Genomic DNA, 18,439 nt, shown 5'->3' with positions numbered 1-18,439 from the left:
TGCATGATACTCATGCATTCTAGTCAAATCAAGCTACTTAAGGTGTTAAAAAGGTTCTTGTCATGCATTTGGGCCATAGCCCAGGCCTCAACCACCAACCACCCCCCACTGTCACCCCCGGCAACCACCAACCACTTCCAACTGTCACTTCTCCTTTAAGAAATATATATATATTTTTTTAAAATCTTTATGAACACTTTTACAATTAACAAATTAAATTAACAAATTAAAAACATCTTAGTATTCCAAATTTCAGCCCTTTCTGAATTTTTTTCCCACACACACTAAGAATTTAGTAGGTCAGTGTATAACTCCGCCCAGCAGGTGACGCTGCAGCTTGGTTTTATTTTTTCCACACACACACACACACACACACAGACAGACTAACACACGCCACTAGACATTTATATATTAGATATGTATGTGTATGTATGTATATATATATATATATATATATATATATGTATGTGTATGTATATATATATATATATATATATATATATATAGCTAATATATAAATGTCTAGTGGCGTGTGTTACTCTGTCCGTCTGTGTGGAAAAAATAAAACCAAGCTGCAGCGCCACCTGCTCGGCGGAGTTATACCTTGACCTACTAAATTCTTAGTGTGTGTGGGAAAAAAATTCAGAAAGGGCTGAAATTTGGAATACTAAGATGTTTTTAATTTGTTAATTTAATTTGTTAATTGTTAAAAGTGTTTATAAAGATTTAAAAAAAATATATATATATTTCTTGAAGGAGAAGTGACAGTTGCCCGCCGGAAATATCCGAACAGTGCTCGGATCCCGTTCGGATCCGCACTGTTCGGGTGGGCTCGGATTAGCGGAATCCGAGCCCGCTCATCTCTAATATAAATGTCTAACTCACATATTGAATCCTTCTGTGAACAATTTACAGTAATATATAAGGCTGCTAAAATGTCAATATATGCAAAAACAACATCCGACTAAATTGCTAATAAAACATGACTATAATACAGCTAAACTGTCAATACAAATATCAAGTGAAATTCAACTTAACTACATATGGAGCAGGTTTATTTGAGTACAACAACAGAACACAGCACAAAATGCACTGTAATTGCTTAACTCATTCTTTATAATCTGTATTTGTATTTTGATATAATCTGTATGTGAATGTTGTGTGCATTGCCTTGGGGTGCCATGTTTGACTTTTTGTCTAAAATGAACAAGTTGCATGCTTAAGCTATAAATACATGCATATATATGTTACTGTTAAATTTCTGTACACACATGTAGCAATTAGAATTGTATACTTGGTAACACACAACTGAACTGGAGATATTTGTACTAAAATGTCAGTAATCATATAGTAATATATACCTCTATGGAACTGTTAACTATCTCCAATTGCGGTTTCCAGTTGACCGAACCAACCACTTTTGTTTCTGGAGTTGAAATTTTTCCCAGTCTTTCAGTAGCTACAAAAGTAGATATAGAAAATATCAGTTCTCAATATTATTTGAACAGTCATTCTTATAGTAAATTGAAAATACAACTTAAAAAAATCACATATTATAGTAACAAAATATATAAATTATACTTGCATGTAAATAGGGAAGATTTCCAGTCAAACTGAGTTTGGTATGACCTGAATAGAGGGATACAATGCGACATGTATTTAAACACTCCCAATGGCTAACAATTCTCTCACATCAGTGCACAAAAGGGATTATAACCAACATAGGTACAGTGTATGTGGCCTTCACCAGTCCTAGCTTAGTGGGGATCCAGGTCATAACCCCATTGTTATACAATTGTCAGTGATGTACTGATATATTTTATTACTGTGTACTAATATTCAAATGCTTATCTGTGCTAGCACAAGATTCTCTGTGGTACTATTCAGGATTTGGGTTTGGTTAACTGTAAGTTAGGAAATTGTCTGCATACTGTAGGTATATTGCTATTTCTTTCTAGTAATGCATGATATGCTGCACCCTCTGTTATAATTATAGACATTATAGAATGAAAATGCAGAGCAGACACTAATATAGATATCACTCACTCATATGTATCATCATAATCATGACCATCAATCCTTTGTCTGAAGCAGTAGATTCCCAACCAGATTCCCAAGAGGAGCAGGAGGAGGAATGCCAAAGTACCAAATAATATCCCAAAGAAAGCATTCAGGTTCATAGATAGATTCTCACACTGAGGTCCAGATGTGATATATACAGCAAAGGGCTGACATCTGAGATAGGATAAATGCAGAAAGTATAAAGGATCTTATAATGGTTTCCGATATATTTACATTATTTCTCATACAGAATATAACAGTCAGTAAAATAAAATATATTTTGTTTTAGAATATGACTTATCCATATAATTTCACATTTATTTATTTGTGACTTGTTTAATGTAGCTGTATTTGTTGTGTCGAAGTCAGCAAATTGGATAAAGTCACTTCAATTAAAGTCGAGCAAACTTGGTTGTCTTTGTCTGAAAAGATGCGTACGGTACGCTACGACGTACAAGGGCACGCTACGGCGTGAAAGGGCGTACGCATCCACTACACATGGCAGCAACAGTATTTGGTCTTTTACCATACATTCGCACAAACACGCATACTCATAAAATAGTACACATTAATGGTAGTTGCAACACATAGTCAGTTATGTCGAAATAGAGTAGTATTTATGTTTTATATTAAAGTTACATACATATTAGTGAAACATATGGAACAGGTTGAAGGAATCATATCATGAGTGGTATCATAATAAACCTCTTTACATTTGTTACTGTTTGGTCCACTCTGCGAAGGAATAGCAGAGTGCATACACAAGTTATGAATGATAGGGAATTATGAACTACTTAAGACTAAGGAATCTTGGCGGGAAGAGCCGAGCATACCCCCTGGAGAGATTACCCCCTCCTTTGGATTTCTTAGGATAAACTAGCCAATGATTGACAACCCCTTGGACCTTCCTGAGACCTGAACCAATAGATGCAAGCTATACCATCTTCATTGTATTACTGTATTTCTGTGTGTATATAAGCAGCAGCTTCACATCTAGTGTTCAGACATCTTGTCCCCAGACTTCAGGATTGAATGACTGCACACTGGATCCAGAGCGCCTGCGATAAGTAACGGCTGTATTTATTATCACTTCGCTTGAACATATTATACTACTTTTTGCGAATAAATCTTTGTGCGTTGGAAACACAAATCGAGGTTCGACAATCGTTATTGGTTAGCGACAATACGCACATAACAGTTGTGATATCTTGTGAATCATGATCAGATTAGGATAGTTACGCATAATGATCTACTCGTAAATGAACTACAAGTGGTGGAGATGTACGGGCCCAGGTGTACATGCCCCCCAAGACCACTATGTTGTGCCTGCCATCAATACCCCCACTACAGTGCTGCATGACCCACTCTTAAATATGTCCAATCTGTTTAAATTAAATGTAAAATATTAAACCCATGCTTGTATCTTAATTAAATTGTATATAAATGACACATTCTTTAAGCTTCCACCACTGCATGATGAGCACAATGGTGTGAGTGGAAATAGAAAACATGCAGAAGGAGAGATGACTCCCACTAGTACAAAGGGGACTCAAGAGGTATACATAGCTGTCAATGCTGGTCGGTTGGGAAACAGCTCATTTAAATTGTCCCCAATCTTGTACTGGTGCCCCTTGTTGTACCTTTCAGATTCCCGGGCAATATCCTGTCTTACATGCCTAACTCTAATTTTAAAAACTATTTATTTTAGCAAATGTGTACTGATCAAAGGTCTTTGTGACCATTAAGCTACTAGACATGTATACAATATTTCAGTGGCATGGTAATGGGAAGGACTCTATAGGTCCTAAAAATATTGTTCTGCCCCCACTGACCCTAAGCTGGGGCTTATGTTTACTATTTCCTGTCTGCAAGCACCAGAGAGGGACAGTTTTTTTTAAAGTTTAAAACAAATATACTACATTTTAGAGCTTGGCAATATACTAAAACTCAGGGCAGGTAGCTAAAAATAGTGTAAAAAAATATATTTTGCAGTGCTTCAACTGATTTAATAAATCTAACTAAATCTCTATTAACTGAATACACAAACTATTTATTGAGATCAAACAATTGAAATATAATCATGTTAATAGATGTAGATATTAAACATATAAACTTGTTATCAAGGGATGATCATAACATTAAAAATACAAGTAGGACAAGTAGGAAATTAAATAAGGTTTTTTACAGATTTGTCTGCAAATTTTCCCTTTCTTTGTTGGTAAATGCTAATAGTGCGAAACGTAGACTTTGTAAATATATTGATGAGCATTTTGGAAACAGGATACATAATAGTTAAAAATGGTGATGTAATTAGCATTATGGAAATTGTAATAGAAGTACTAAAAATTTCATAGTAAAACTTTATTTTACAATATACCTAATATACTAGTTTATATAAAAGAGCGACTAATAACATTCACAAATATTCAAATAAATAACTCAGGAACTTATCAGGACTGAAGAGCAGACAACTCTCTTGGAAATACGTTTGCCAGTCTGTTAAGCGGTGGGGACGTGTTGTGATGACACAAATAGTATAAGCAAGCTCAGTCCACCATATTATAAGGAACTATTAATGACACACATGCACACACACAGTATACACACACACACACACACACACACACCATAACTAATGCTAAATCATACCTCCTAACATTTACACATGCAAAATTGGGACAAAATAAGCCCACTTTTGGTTGAAACTCCACCCACCCTCCTTTTCAGATGAATCACTAAATTCAATCCCTTTTTCCCATTTTCAGTTTTGGTTGAAATAATATTTTATTTTTCGGCAGTTGCAAGTGGGGGGGGACCTTCAAACGGGCAGAACTATTGGTGGTTAGGGGTTCACCAGAAAAATGTGCATTATTCATCAGAAAGTGGTTGTGATTGGTCCGCAGGGTTTGTGTGAATTGGTCTAAAGTAAGAAATATATGAAACTATAACAGTCAATCATATAGTTCAAAGGGCGATATGTGGACAAACTAATCACCATTAGATATGATGGCGAAATGGCTGCCTCTAAAGTAGAAATGGGCGGGCTCGGTTCCCCGAGAACCGAACCCACCCGAACTATGCCTATCCGAGTACCGAGCCTGCTCGGCTCGGTACTCTCCCGCCCGCTTGGAATCCAAATCGAGGCCGAACGTCATCATGACATCGTCGGATCTCGGGGCTCGGTTCTCGCGATACTTGAAAATTATAAATACCTGCCTCCACAGCAATCCATCGCCATTTGACAGAGGGAGAGAGCAGGGTGTAGTCACAGGCTGATTAGAGCAGGGACAGACAATACAGTTCTGATTCCAATTCTGATAACAATCGATAGAGAAGAGAGGAGGATAGAGGAGTCATTTTTTTTCAAAATTTGGCACTACAAGTGCTTTGGGGCGTCCCCCATTCTTTTGCATTAATATTTCTGGCTGTCAACAGTCCTGTTTGTCAGCAAGCTGAAAAATAATTAGCACTCCCAAGTGCTTTTTGGGTGTCCCCCATTCTTTTGCATTAATATTTCTGGCTGTCAAAAGTTCTATCTGTCAGCAGATTTAAAAAATAATTTTTAGCACTCCCAAGTGCTTTTGGGGTGTCCCCCATTCTTTTGCATTAATATTTCTGGCTGCCAAAAGTCATATTTGTCAGCAGTGTCTAATACAATTTGTAGCACTACAAGTGCTTTGGGCTCAGAATGGATTCCAAGCAGTCCCCATATGAGAAGAATGAGCAACCAGGTTCTGTCACCAGTCCTGATGGTAGTGTTCCCAGTACGTCATCTGGGAAAGGCGATGTCAAACTACAGTCTTTTGAAATCAGTCAAAAAAACACACCCCCAAAAATTTTTTACTGTGTTGAAGCGAAAAAAAAGTGTAACTGAGGAAAAGTTAAGTGCCGATAAAAAAAAAATTGCCAACATGCCATTCTACACATGCAGTGGCAAAGAGAGAATGAGGCCTTCACCTTTCTCTATTAGTGGCAGATCCAAAAATGTTACCGAGCCTACAAGTGGTGCACAACTACTATTATGCGTCAAAGCCAAGCTGCAAGATAACAGTAAGGCATTAGAGGATAATGTTTGCTCTGAATCAGAAATGACACCAATCCCTGTGGAGAGTCCATCCAACAGTGGGATGTCTAATCGTGAGCATTCTGTTAGTGTACCCATAAAGAGGGGCCCTTTCAGCAGTTCTGCTGATGTGTGCCTGAACAGCCCGAGTGTAGCCGGTGATACACAAATTGAGGATGCCACTTTGGAATTAGAAGAGGATGAGGGGGAGATTTGTGTAGGCGACGAGGGCGCTAATGATGATGTTGATGATTATGATGCAGACAGATACCAAATTGCCTTTCTCAATTTCTATTTATATTCTAGATTATATAACGGCTGAATAGTTTTCTATTGTACTCCTAGTGGAGAGGGGATCTGATGCAGACAGATACCAAAATGCCTTTGTCCATTTCTTTGTATATTCTAATTCTACAGTCTATGCAGGCTGCTTTTTTCTATTCAACTACAAGTGGAGGGCGGGGGTGTCATAGACAGCCACCAAATTACCTTGGTCCATTTATATTTTATATTGTTCAGTCTATACAGGCTGCTTTTTTTCTATTCATCTACAAGTGGAGAGCAGGGGGGGTGCTATAGAGACAGAAACCAAACTGCCTTTGTCCATTTCTTTAGATATTTAACTAGAAGTGTAGGGTGTAATATACACCCAAAGACGATGGCTGCATTGGCAATAGGCTAAGATGGAGAAGAAGACAATCAGGGTCATGTGCAGAATTAAGGACGGCCTACCAGGGATTAAACTGTTTTCTTCCTAATTTATTATCTTTAGAATTATCCAAGAAACAGGTGGAGCAATAAATTTGGTTAGTTTATGCCCAAAAACATTGATTTTTCAACAAAATAGCAAAACAAAACCAAACAAAACCAAAACCAAAATACTCAATGGTGGTTCGGCAAAACCAAAACCAAAACCCGACGGTAATCCAGATACAAAAACAAAAACAAAACCAAAACACGGGGGTCAGTGAGCATCTCTACTCTAAAGTGCTCTTTTACCACCTGTCAGGCGCCTAGCAACCAGACGCATCACTTCCGCTTCCGCTCGGCCGGCCGACTACAAGTTTAGTAAGCATTCCCGTTGTTAGGCAACGGGACGCTGCAGGAGGATAGCGCTACGGCGCTAGTATATGACAGCGCTACGGCGCTAGTATTATGACAAGTCTTCAGGCACTAAGTTCATTGGCTATCAGTACTATTTAAGCCTCTCTGGAACCCACCTCCTGTGCCAGAGTTTCAGGTCTTACCTGTCCTCCAGAGTTTCCTGTATTCCAGTTATTACTTGTCTCCTGACCTTTTGCCTGTATCCTGATATTTACCGTATTGCCTGTGAACCTTGTGACCCAGATTGCCTTGACTACCCTGATGTATCACTCTGCCAGAACGCTACCGACCCGGCTTGACTCACTATTCCTTTGGATTTCCCTCGTGTACCTGCACTGCCCACACTGTTACCGAACTGGCCTGTCTGACAATTCCTCTCGTGCCTCGCTATCTGACTCGTGGAAGGACCGCGACCTGCGTGTTTCCTGCAGCTGAGTCCATACCTCCTTGCGGGGGTCCCTGGTGAACACCAGGGGCACGTTGGACTCTGCACCTTCCCTCCAAGTAGTGCCAACAATTGCAGGTACGCTATACTTAGTCGTGACAGTAAACTCTAGTGATGACTACCGAGGGAACTGGTGAACCCTCAGCCCGGGAGCTTCTCCTTCACTTGGCTTAGCTAGTAGAACTACAAGAAGCGGCCCAAGCACATCTCCTACAATGTGTCCAAGGTATCGCTACCCGCTTCGATGCTTTACAGGACACTCTGCCTGCTACTCCAGCCATAACCTCCTCCACGGTGGCGTCCTCTAGTGTGGTTACAGTATCTACAGCAGCATCAGGCATGCGTATTCCCTCGCCCGAGAAATACGACGGTGATCCCAAAAAATGCAGGGGTTTCTTAAACCAGTGCTCCATTCAGTTTGATTGCAATGCAGGAGCATTTCCTTCAGAACGTACGAAAGTGGCATTCATTATATCCCTCCTGAGCGGTCAAGCACTAGCCTGGGCCTCGCCCTTGTGGGAGAGAGGAGACCCACTTCTTAACAACACCGCCTCCTTTATTGAAGCCTTCAGGAGAGCCTTCGAAGACCCTGGGAGAGTAGCCTCTGCCGCCACCAGTTTGCTGAGTCTTCGTCAAGGCAATTTATCTGTGGGGCAATATGACATCCAGTTCCGGACCTTTGCGTCAGAGTTAAAGTGGAACAAGTAGGCTCTGGTCGCAACATTCTGGCAAGGTCTAGTCGACCGTATTAAAGACGAATTAGTTTCCTGGGATCTTCCCTCTGACCTTGATACCCTGATTGCACTATGTATCAAAATAGATCTGCGTTATCAAGAACGCATTCAAGAACGTCCTGGCACTAAGCGGGTTATACCTCGTCTGGCTCCACAATTCCAGAACCCGATGCTGTTCATGGATGAACCGATGCAGGTGGGACGCTCTCGCTTATCTCCAGAAGAGAGGGAGAGTCGCTTCAAGCAACGTCTCTGCCTTTATTGTGGGGATTCCGGACATCTTCTCAAGGTCTGCCCTAAGAGACCGGGAAACCCGTCCTCCTAAACGGTAGCAGGGAGGCCGGTTTAGGAGAATCCACAGTTGCTTCCTATTCGAAACACTCTCCAGAACTTCTCATGGCAGTCACCCTGAGCACCCCTAAAGGTCCCTTCTCCACCACAGCCTTTGTGGATTCCGGCTCTTCCGGGAACTTCATATCCGCTACTCTCGTTGCTGGGCTTCAAATTCCTATACTTGCTTTGCCTCAACCATTATCGTTAACGGCAGTAGACGGTAACCGTGTTATCAGCGGTTCCATCTCCTCCGTCACCTCACCCATGCGGTTGATGGTAGGAGCCCTTCATAGCGAGATGATTCAGTTCTTGGTGTTGCCAAAATCCATTAATCCTCTTATCTTGGGGTTACCTTGGTTACGTAAGCATTCTCCACAAATGGATTGGGATCGTGCTCAGGTTACCTGTTGGGGTACGGAATGTCATCATAGATGTCTGTCCAGTGTTCAGCCTCTCGGTTCTCAAGTTATTGCTCAGTCCACTGTGATGGAGTCGGTCCTTCCAGCAGCATACGCCGAGTTTCAGGATGTATTCAGCAAGACCGAGGCCGAGACTTTACCTCCTCACTGTCCCTGGAATTGCTCCATTACTTTGCTTCCCAACCAACCTATACCTAAGGGGCGAACTTATCCTCTTTCTCGCCCAGAGACTTTGGCGATGTCTCAATATATATCGGAGAATCTGAAACGTGGGTTAATTCGCAAGTCTACCTCTCCTGCTGGGGCTGGATTCTTCTTTGTCAAGAAAAAAGACGGGTCCCTCCGGCCGTGTATTGACTATCGACCCGTGAATCGTATTACAATCAAGAATCGGTACCCGTTACCTCTTATCTCTGATCTATTTGATAGGATTTGTGGGGCTCGAATATTCACCAAGCTGGATCTCCGAGGGGCCTACAACCTTATTCGCATAAAGAAGGGCGATGAGTGGAAGACCGCCTTCAATACCAGGGATGTCCATTTTAAATACTTGGTAATGCCCTTCGGTCTGTGCAATGCCCCTGCCATATTTCAGACTTTTGTTAATGACATCTTTCAAGATCTATTGTACACCTCTGTAGTTGTTTATCTAGATGACATCTTAGTGTTTTCTAAAGACCTGAGTTCTCATCAAGAACAAGTGAGGGAGGTATTACGAAGACTGTGCAAGTACCATCTCTATTGCAAATCAGAAAAAAGTGTCTTCGAAGTTCTCCAAGTGTCCTTCCTTGGGTTTATCGTATCCGGCTCAGGGCTACAGGTGGACCCCACCAAGGTGTCTGCCATCTTGGACTGGCCTCAACCACAGGGCCTTAAAGCTATCCAAAGATTCATCGGGTTCGCTAATTATTATCAGCAGTTCATCCAGGATTTTTCTTCTATTATCGCTCCAATCACAGCGCTAACTAAGAGACCTGCCAACCCAAAGATATGGCCTCCTGAAGCTATTGCTGCCTTTGCTACGCTTAAGAAAGCTTTTTCCTCGCCCTCTGTTCTATCTCAGCCGGATCAACAGCGACCTTTCTTTGTTGAAGTAGACGCCTCTTCAATAGGCATTGGAGCCGTGTTATTCCAAAAGACACCTTCTGGTACCCATTCACCATGCGGGTTCTTCTCTAGACGATTCCTTCCTAATGAGATCAACTATGGAATCGGAGACAAGGAACTTCTCGCTATCAAAGCAGCTCTAGAGGAATGGCGACACTTACTAGAGGGCGCCTTAAATCCTGTTACCATATTCACAGACCATCGTAATTTGACATTCATTCGTGAAGCCCGCTGTTTGAATCCTCGACAGGCCCGCTGGGCATCATTTTTTGCTCGCTTCAACATGACTCTTACTTTCTGTCCAGGTGCAAAAAAATGGGCGAGCAGACGCTCTATCCCGCTCTTTCGATGATACGGACCGCCTGAATCCATCGATTCCTCAATGCATCATCGATCCTTCTAACATTGTGGTAGTTACCAATATTGTCGAGGCTGCTCCCCCTACAGGGCGATCATTTGTGGAACCACAGTTATGACTTAAGGTCTTGCGATGGGCTCATTCTTCCCGTATCGCAGGTCACGCTGAAATAAAGAAGACCACATTCCTTCTCTGTCGTCGTTTCTGGTGGCCCACTATACGTGCTGATATACGTGACTTTATTGCAGCCTGTACCATCTGTGCCCAACACAAGACTTCCGGGAAGGTTCCTGCTGGATTGCTTTACCCCTTGCCTACGCCTAATGCTCCTTGGGAAAGTATAGCCATGGATTTTATCACTGACCTTCCCTGCAATTCAGGATTTAATTCCATCTGGGTCGTCATTGATCGATTTTCCAAAATGGTGCATTTCATTCCTCTTTCAGGTCTACCTTCGGCCAGTCGCTTAGCCGACACGTTTATCAAAGAGATCTTCAGACTACTTGGTTGCCCAAGAGAAATCCTCTCTGACAGAGGAGTTCAATTCATCTCCCAGTTCTGGAGGGCTTTCTGTAAGAAGCTGGGTACGGAATTAAAATTCTCGTCGGGGTATCACCCCCAGACCAATGGTCAGACTGAGTGGATCAACCAGGATTTGGAGACTTTCCTTCGTTGCTTTACCGCTGACAATCAAAGCAGATGGTCACAATTTCTCCCCTGGGTAGAGTTCTCGCACAATCACCATGTCCATGAATCCACCGGGTTCTCTCCATTCTTTATTGTAACCGAGATGCATCCTATTATCCCAGACCCATTTCCTAATTCTTCCTCCTCAGTTCCAGCGGTGGACTCACTCTATCGAGAATTTTCCCTCATTTGGGCTAAAACCAAAGCAGCTCTGAAAAAGGCAACACAGCACCACAAGACCTTTGCAGACCGCCACCGAAGAGCTACTCCTCTATTGAAGGTAGGGGATCAAGTATGGCTTTCCACTAAAGATTTAAAACTTAAAGTACCATCTATGAAAATGGCTCCACGTTTCATTGGTCCCTACACCATCTCACATGTCATCAATCCTGTGTGTGTCAAGTTAAAGCTACCTGCTTCATTACGATGTCATAATACCTTTCATGTGTCCTTACTTCGACCATTGGTGCTTAACAAATTTTTATACCTCCATCCTGTCCTCCTCCCGTTCAAACCTCCTCAGGAACAGAGTTCGAGATCAGCCGAATCCTGGATGTCCGTACCCGCTACGGGCGACAACAGTTTCTTGTACACTGGAAGGGATTTGGTCCAGAAGAAAGATCTTGGGTGGATAAACCTGACCTTCATGCCCCTCTGTTACTCAAGAGATTCCTCCAGTCGAGGGGAGGAGGAGGAGGGCATACTGTCAGGCGCCACTCGGCGGCCGCCTGTCCTTCGGCATAGCGCGTCTGGTCACTTCCGCTTCCGCTCGGCCGGCCGGCTACAAGTTTAGTAAGCATTCCCGTTGTTAGGCAATGGGACGCTGCAGGAGGTTAGCGCTACGGCGCTAGTATATGACAGCGTTACTACGCTAGTATTATGACAAGTCTTCAGGCACTAAGCTCATTGGCTATCAGTACTATTTAAGCCTCTCTGGAACCCACATCCTGTGCCAGAGTTTCAGGTCTTTCCTGTCCTCCAGCGTTTCCTGTGTTCCAGTTATTACTTGTCTCCTGACCTTTTGCCTGTATCCTGATATTTGCTGTATTGCCTGTGACCCTTGTGACCCGGATTGCCTTGACTACCCTGTTGGATCTCCGGCTTGACTCACTATTCCTTTGTATTTCCCTCGTGTACCTGCACTGCCCGCACTGTTACCAAACCGGCCTGTCTGACAATTCCTCTCGTGCCTCGCTATCTGACTCGTAGAAGGACCGCGACCTGCGTGTTTCCTGCAGCTGAGTCCATACCTCCTTGCGGGGGTCCCTGGTGAACACCAGGGGCACGTTAGACTCCGCACCTTCCTTCGAGTAGTGCCAACGATAGCAGGTACGCTATACTTAGTTGTGACACCACCTAACTAAGCAATAGGATAAATACAAGTGCGCATGAGATCTCCTTACATATATAACAGTGTTAATGATAAGAGAAAGAATTCTCAAACATTCTAAGTTTATTTATATTCATTTTTTAAAAATCATAAAATGGTGTTAACACTTTAAATCATGTAAATAGTATTAGACATCAATCAAATATAAAGTTAGTATGCAATTGATACAATGTATTATTGCTAGTTTTCCTCAAATTGATATAATGTTGTTAATTCAAACACTGTTTAAATAAAGGAACAAAATCTTCTCTGTACCCTTTTGGAAAATAATCTACATGTATATTTTATCAGCTATACAAACCGCTGAAGTGCTTTTTTTTAATAACATTATTTCAATTTGTCCTTTATGTGAATTAGGTCTGTGGTTTGCCTGGGTCAGGGCCTGGGCTCAGTGTGCCCCGATTTTACCTGGATAAATGTTGTGAGGTATGATCTATCCCAGGCTATTTCAAGTGGAAATTAAGTGGGGCAAGCAGAAGCAGATCAACACATCAGCACACAACACATAGTACCTCCTCTTAGGATACTTACTTGCATCTTGTTGTTCCATTAATGAGCTGACAGATGCCGTTATTCTTACAGTATGAAGTTACAATGCAATTTGAATCACATTCAAAAGTTTCTTTATTCAGTGTGTAATTATACGGTCCACAGTTAGCAAGTTTCATCAGCTCCTCTAAATTCACTGAGGAAAGAAGTTGACAATTATTAGCAAACATGCTTCTCTAAACCCTATAGATCAGATAGTACCGGTTTTATATAGCAGTAACATCTAAGTATTTTTTTACTGCATGAGTCTTCATAACATTGCAATGCTTTGCAAAGTAAATGCTGCAACAAATAAAAGTTTGTCAATTTACAAATGTGTACTCTCCATAGCCTCATTTATATCAGGATAATACGCCCTAGATATTGTAGTAGTAACATTCATTTCATATTGTTCTTTATAACCTATTGGTATAAAATAGAAAACAAACAAAAAAATACATATTAAAAAGAATAGGAAGCTAGAATTAGCAATAGAGCAGTTTTTTGTAACCCCTTACTTCCAGAAAATACATCACAGTTTTAGACATTTAAAGTCTACATGCTACCATGCTGATGCAATTACCATCATAATAGAATACAACAACTCCATATAAAGTTGAGGAAAAAATCTCAGTGATTAATAGAGGAACTAACTAGTAGTGCAGGACAAGCTTAGTGAAAGGTAGACATAATTATTACTTGGTCATGTTTCCATATGCAGCAATGTTTTATTTATTGGCTTTAAAGATGATCATACAGGTAGATAGCTTGCTGGTCACTACTGTTCAATAACAGCTGGGTATACTGTAATTGTCATTGCCGAGTATAATGTGATTGTTATAAAATACTGGCCTCTGTCTAATATAATGTCTTGGCTACTGGTGACTGTTATATAATGGACTAGTCTCTGCTGAGTATAATATATTTGACACTGCTAGGTGTAATGTGCTGTGTACTGCTGGCATAATATGTACTTTAGCACTACTACGTGTAATGTGATGCACATTGCTGGGTATGTATATATTTATGTAGTATAAGGTGCATATTCAATTGACGGTGGGATCGGCGAAAATCCCGCGCTCCAAAAATATTACTGTTAATACGGTAATCCTGCGCGTAAAAACCGTTAATACGGTAATTTACTCGCTGGATTTCAGCTCGCAGCTCAGGGAGCTGCGAACTGAAATCCAGTGAGATATTACCGTATTAATGGTAATATTTTTGGAGCGCGGGATTTTCTGCGATCCCGCCGACAATTGAATATGCCCCTAATTGTTTACACAGATCTTTACAGGATACAATATAGGGAAATATGGTATACTAAGGGCGATATAATAATAATTATTATTACTTATTATTGGGATCATGACACAAATAAATAACATACAAGAAGATGACATAGAAGGCAAAGATGCTATAAAATCTATAATATACAATAGAGTATTTTAATACAATTATTATAAGAATATATATTTACTATCTTATAAACTTAATACATTTACATTACAACAATAAAGGAAAACCAGAATCAAGCAAAAGGAGATGAGGTCCCGGCTCCATAGAGATTACATTCTAACTTTAGGTTGAGATACATAAATAGACTGAAGGCAGAGAAGTATGCAGTTGAAAGTTGTGCTTTGTCTCAGAAGTTGCCATGTAGGACTGATCCTATTTGAATTCTTCATGAAGTTCCTTTATGTCGGGCTTGAAGGTGTGTGTGCATATGTGTGTGTATGTGTGTATGTATGTGTGTATGTATGTGTGTGTGTGTGTGTTAGGGAATTCAGCATGTAAGCTCCAATGGGGCAGGTACTTATGTGAATGACAAATATCCTCTGAACAGCACTGAAGAGTTAGTGGCGCTTTATAAATAAATAAATGATGATGACGATGAAAGGTGAAGAGAAAGTGCTTAGTATATTCAAAGTGAGAGAGCATTCTATTGGTGGAAAAGTGGAAGTGGAAAGGCTGACAGAGAGACAATTCTGGGCAGAGCACACCAACTATTAGGCTGGGTACACACCACGACCAATGTGTTATCTACAATGATTTTACTAACGACTGAAAAAAAAAGTCCCAATCAGCATGCCGATTCATGTGTACACACCATACATGTTTTAAAAGATTTACCCTCAGATCTGTGCTCTACAACTGTCATAACTGTTGGCTGTAAAGTTCATGACTCTGTAAACTCTATGGAGATTATGATCGTGAGCGCATACACACTGGAGGATTGGAAGGCAGTTGGAACAAGATTTTTAGTTCTGTCGTACGAATCAAATAAAACGACAATCGGTGCTTTGGAACGACTAACGTTCATCGTGTAAGTATACACACTGGTGCAGTATCTGGCCGAACGATTGTTTATCGAGTGAGTGGCCTGATAATTGGCTGAAAACATTGTCGTAAGTACCCAGCCTGAGAGACACAGCTATAAATCAAGAATATATGTAGAGAGAAACATATAAGTGGAAGTCTTTGAAGATAAGCAGCAGCACTTAATAGGTGATCCTAAATTTCTTAGAGAGCCAGGAGAAGAATTTAAAGAGAACATGTTTTGGGACTGATCTTGAAGAATATGAAATTGTACTCGCTAATTTTAATATTTTACAATAATTTTTGCTCGCACCTCTTGGGCCGCGAGCAAAAATCTGTGTTAAAATAATTGTATTTAAGGTAATACTACTAACTCTGCGTTAATCCCAGACTAACGTGGCTGAATTGAATCTGCCCCATAGAATTATTTGCAATGGAGAAAGATAGAATGTGTGGTAGTAGCTTGTTAGAGCAATCCAAACATGAGAGTATAAGTGTGAACTACAGTTTTTGGTTATAAAGCGACAGAGGAAAAGTTGGATCTGGGTAATAAAACAAATGTAAATATGTTAGTTTTTAGATAGAAAAGAAATATAAGCAGAGAATGAGAAGGACGAGTCAAACATCACACATAGGTAACGTACTGTGGTGACAAGATGTATGACAGTTCCATTGACAAAGATATCAAAGTGGGGTACCAGGCCAGGTTTCGCAGGAAATAAGGAGCTTAGTTTTAGACTTGTTAAGTTTGCCAGAGTGAAATCTTGGAGGATATGACTGCTAGATATTCAGAGATTTTAGACAGATTTTCAGGTGAGAGACTAGGGGCTAGATTTACTAAGCTGCGGGTTTGAAAAAGTGGGGATGTTGCCTATAGCAACCAATCAGATTCTAGCTGACATTTTGTAGAAAGCACTAAATAAATGAAAGCTAGAATCTGATTGGTTGCTATAGGCAACATCCCCACTTTTTCAAACCCGCAGCTTAGTAAATCTAGCCCTAGGGGTCGATAAATATATCTGCTTGCCATCTGTGCTGGACTCTATTGGGTATAAGATGTTGCAAGCTGCTGGGTATAATATGCTGGTCACTGCTGGATATTATTTGCTGGTCAAAGCTGATTATAATGTGCTATGGTATTTTGGTGTGCAGTGGATGTATAAATTATTTGAATGGATATACATAAAAGAAAAATACAGGTATGTTAATTCTACCAAAAAAACATCATTTTTATTTAATTTGTTCATAACCCAATATGTGTTTGACATTTTGGCAATTATGCTCTCAGCTTCTTATGCATCCTCCCTATACTTCTGAATAGCTAACTAACAGCTGACACTCTCCATCTAAATAATACATTTTCTGTATTTAGGCCACACTTTACAATATAACACTTACTATTATACTTAATTAATGGTGAACACTTACATAGTTCGCCATCTGTAATATTAGAAATGTAAAGGTCAGCTGAGCGTTTGCTTCCATGAGTGTTATTCTGAAGGTACTTTACCAGGTCATCATTCAGAAATTTAATTATTGTGACATTTGCCACATAGGTAAATCGAGCAATGAAATTTGCAGAAAAAACAGAAATGTTCCTAGAAAAGAAAACATTCAAAAGGTAAAATAAAACAGATACAAATATTAAAATAATTGAAAAGAGCACACAATTTGCATTTGGATTATTTTCATTCATACTGGATGCTATGAAACAAGGGGACTGCTTTCACTTTACTTTGTCTGTACTTTGTTTCTCACAAAATATGAACTAAAGAACTGGTACTTTTATAGTACTGTTTAATGTTCCCCATATCCCCAGGGCACTGGGAAGGGAACTATGTTCCATTACTTGAGGGTTGAGCTTACCTCAAGTTCTTAAAAGGTGTTATATTGTTCATTGGTGTGGATTTTATATGTTACGATATTGTGGTTTTAAATCTATAGTTCACTGTATTATTATTATTATCAAGATAATGTGTTTTTATTGTTTAATCATTGGGACTTAATGAACTTTTCAGACTATGTGAGTTGGGGGACAAATTGATTGTGGATAAACAAAGGACCTGACCGGTCCAGACATCAAAGCACCAGGCAATTTGCTATAGGAAAGATCACTATGCGGGGAGTTTAAACATGGGAAGCAAATACCTAGAAAGTGTGCAGTGATTCAACCTTCAGTCTGATCCATCCATTATTGGTTAAGTTGGCCATGGTATCCCTGGTTATTGGACATGTAGCTATTACTTGCTACTAAAGTGAACTAAAGACTAGGATTTTACCTACTGCTTGCCGTCATGGACTGTGTGGGTCAGGATACTACCCAAGGTGTTGGTGACTCACCCTGCTATTGTTAAGTGTGCTTGTACATAGCGTTATTTTTCAGTGAAAGTTAATATTGTATGTTTTCTATCTACCTTACCTGTGTGATCTGTGAACCTAGCTATTGGGGTTCATAGTGTGAGCTACCTCTCTAATACTCCATACTGTGAGAATGTAAAAGTCCCTATAATAATATATATAATAACTAAGTTTTACAGTTGTAAAACCATGTACAAGATTAATGCACTGGATACAAACATATTACATAGATTAAAGTAATTAAGTATTGCAGTATTTGAAAATAGACCATATTGCAGTTATAATTTCACTATTCCGTGGAATGTCCATTCTGCTCCTTACTTATAAAGTCTGCATTGCACTTTTAGTGGAATATACAGTCTATAAATGAAGCTGGGACCAAAAATGATAGGGTTAATTTCACTTGGAACACTTAAAGCCAATATCCAATAGAAATGTGTGATACTACACACTCAAATACAGAATGAGAATAGTCCACGGAAGAGTCTGGAATTTTTCACTCATCTCTACTCTAGGGAAGTAGCAATGTTGCACTG

At 40.3% G+C, this 18,439-nt stretch overlaps 1 long non-coding RNA gene across 1 annotated transcript; it reads right to left on the bottom strand.

Moving 5' to 3' along the window:
- Positions 1 to 1,588: 1,588 nt before the first annotated feature.
- Positions 1,589 to 17,137, bottom strand: LOC142144009 (uncharacterized). The gene is made up of 4 exons (XR_012689631.1): positions 16,974 to 17,137; positions 13,233 to 13,386; positions 2,047 to 2,235; positions 1,589 to 1,629 (listed from the first exon to the last, which is right to left on the bottom strand). It is a non-coding gene; the product is annotated as an uncharacterized LOC142144009 (long non-coding RNA).
- Between the last annotated feature and the right edge of the window lie 1,302 nt (positions 17,138 to 18,439).

The sequence above is a fragment of the Mixophyes fleayi genome, chromosome 3 (genome assembly GCF_038048845.1).
Source record: "Mixophyes fleayi isolate aMixFle1 chromosome 3, aMixFle1.hap1, whole genome shotgun sequence".
NCBI classification, from domain to species: Eukaryota; Metazoa; Chordata; class Amphibia; order Anura; family Limnodynastidae; genus Mixophyes; species Mixophyes fleayi.
Note: the sequence above shows the minus strand (reverse complement) of the source record. Positions and strands in the feature narration are given on the sequence as shown.